The sequence below is a fragment of the Equus przewalskii genome, chromosome 4, assembly GCF_037783145.1.
Source record: "Equus przewalskii isolate Varuska chromosome 4, EquPr2, whole genome shotgun sequence".
In the NCBI taxonomy this organism is placed as follows: Eukaryota; Metazoa; Chordata; class Mammalia; order Perissodactyla; family Equidae; genus Equus; species Equus przewalskii.
The window spans coordinates 72511422-72513922 of record NC_091834.1 but is presented as its reverse complement, the minus strand read 5'-3'; the positions used below and the strand labels follow the sequence as shown (position 1 = coordinate 72513922).

Here is a 2501-nt window from a genome sequence, read left to right as displayed (position 1 = left end):
ATAAGTATGTGTCATTTACAAGTGCCATAGGAGTTCAAAGAAAGGAGAATAGTTAAAGACAACACTTAGGAAAGGTTGAGATTATGCTGACATGAGAGGAGTATAGGACTTAAATATGAGATTTTCAAAGGAGGGAGAATATCAGCTTCTTTGAAGTGGAAGATGTTATTTGAAAAAATACATATTCTATATCACAACAGTTTCTTATTTTAAAAAAGATCAAAACCAATGATTTTGACTTTCATAGTTCAAATCAAGGAAAATAAAGTTTTACAAATCCCTCGCTAGTAGGATAAACAAAAACCATGATTCTTAATGGTGTAAGGGAATGAGACCCATATCAGAATCTCTGGGGGCAATAGAAATTTTGGTTTGCTGTGGTTGTGAAAAACTGGGAGCAAAGAGGGTGGGGATGTACATCAGGGGGAGATGAGGGGGGATGGAGAAGCAGCAGGAAAGACCTTGAAAAATGTGGACTAAATTGAAGCTACAGGAGTGGACAGGGGTGCTGGGTGGATAGGGAGACCATTCAAAGATAAAGTGCTATGCTAAAGTGATGGGACTTGACTTGATGGACAGCAAAGAGCCATCTTTGATTCTTAAGCATAGGCGTGTTAAAATGAGTGGAGTTTAGGAAAGGTAGCCTATCTGATATTGATCTACAAGGTGGAATAGAAAGATTAAGAAAGAAGAAAACTGAAGAAGATAGATGAGTTAGAAATACATTGGAAAATTTAGCTATGATGACCCAGAGTTGGGCATAAAGTGAGGTTCGCAGACTTTCTCCTAAGCCAAAGAAGAGGAAAAGCTACGACTTAAGGTCTGGAAAACTAAAAAGATGTATTGATTATTATCTGGCAGGGGAGATACCATGATCACCAGGTGGTTTTCCCAATGCGAGTCTTATCCACTGCAATCAGGAGGTACTAACCTCTGTGATTTCCCCAAATGTGGCAAACTCGACTGCATAATTTGTGGTAGTAGGGGACTGTGTTCACACTTTCCCCTAAAGAGAAAAAACCAAAAGGTTTGTTGTAACCATGCCCACACTCTGAAACTTCCTTCCTCAAAGTGCATGCAGGCATGCTCTTCTAACACAGTAGGAAGGGCAGTTAGTTGGAAAACACGGTCAACACTTTAGGGTGGAACCCAATTTCAAGGACTTAGTATATTTCACACCATGGTGTAATTTATCCCTCTGGGTTGGCATTCTCCTTGTTTTACTTTGGTAAAAATAGTACTAAACTACAAAAACAAGATTCAATTTCTTCTTCCAGTTGTGTATATGATGGTCAGGTAAACCTGAGAAGAGTTAAAAGTGTTTTTGCCCACGCGTATATGAAATGCAAGTCTCTTCATTTTTCATTTGGTGTGCCTCTTCCAGCATATGGCCTTCCTTGGCCGGTAGTTAAGTGAGAATCATACTTCAAAATCTCAAGTCAAATAGTATTGAATTGTCCCTTCCCACTTGTGGGTTCCCACTTTTTCTCTGCAGCTCTGAAAGTTGTCCAAAAATCTGTGTTGCCTGGCATCTGGAGACATTACCAATTGTGGATCCAAAATTGTCAACTTGAAGAGGGCATAAAGAGAAGCAAGTTTTTCATGGCTGACCAGCTCATAGATATAGTAGCTGCATCCTATGGAGTTGGAATGAGAGAATGTGGGAGAACTTAAAAATGTATGGTTTCAATCTCCCTGTTTCCCCCGGTATTCTTAATCAAAGTCAGATCTGTTGTCCCAAGTTATTTTTACCTTGGCATGGTGAGGTATGATTTTAAGTGCCAGTAATATGATTGTTTCCACAGCACTGTGACATTTATTTTCTTAAAAAAAAATGTGAGCTACCCCAAGGACTCTGTACTGTCAGTGTCACTTTTAGTGGTGTCAAAAAAGCCCCTGCCAGTTTTGACAAAGAAGACAAGTCTACAAATATAATCACCACTGCTGCCCAAGTCACCAGAGAATATGATAGTGTTTGGAAGAGCTAAAAGTAAATTATTTAGTACTTAGCGTGCTTTTGTGTTCAACATGCCACCACCTGGATACAGTGATTTAACTCTATAGAAAGAACCAATTAATGAGAAAACACACACACACACACACACACACACAATTTCCAGCTGCCAATGATCTCATTGGATTTAAACAGAGTTTCAGCTGGAATCTGATATTTTGTGGAAAGCAATGAAAAAGAGGAGAAAATAGGAGATTAAGACGAAGAAAGAGATGCAAAGAAGAGGATGGGAGGTAGAGTGACAATATCTGCTGATGTCTTTGATAATTTAGTTTCTCCACTCCTCAAATTAAAACAAAACAGCAAAGGGAAAAGTCAACCCTGCAGGTACAGTACTTTGTATGTAACAACCCCTACAATAAATTGCCAGAGTTAACAACCTGCAACAACTAACAGCTTATATGTAAATCATAGGATTGGGAGTAGAGTGGAAATTGCTTAAATTACACATTTTTCCCAAGCACTTCATTAAAATAACATAAGGAAT

The 2501-nt window shown here is 38.7% G+C and overlaps 1 non-coding gene across 1 annotated transcript; it reads left to right on the top strand.

The window, feature by feature from the left end:
• The first annotated feature begins 846 nt into the window (after positions 1 to 846).
• On the top strand, positions 847 to 1009 carry LOC139083149 (U1 spliceosomal RNA). The gene has a single exon (XR_011539718.1). It is a non-coding gene; the product is annotated as a U1 spliceosomal RNA (small nuclear RNA).
• The last annotated feature ends 1492 nt before the right edge of the window (positions 1010 to 2501 follow it).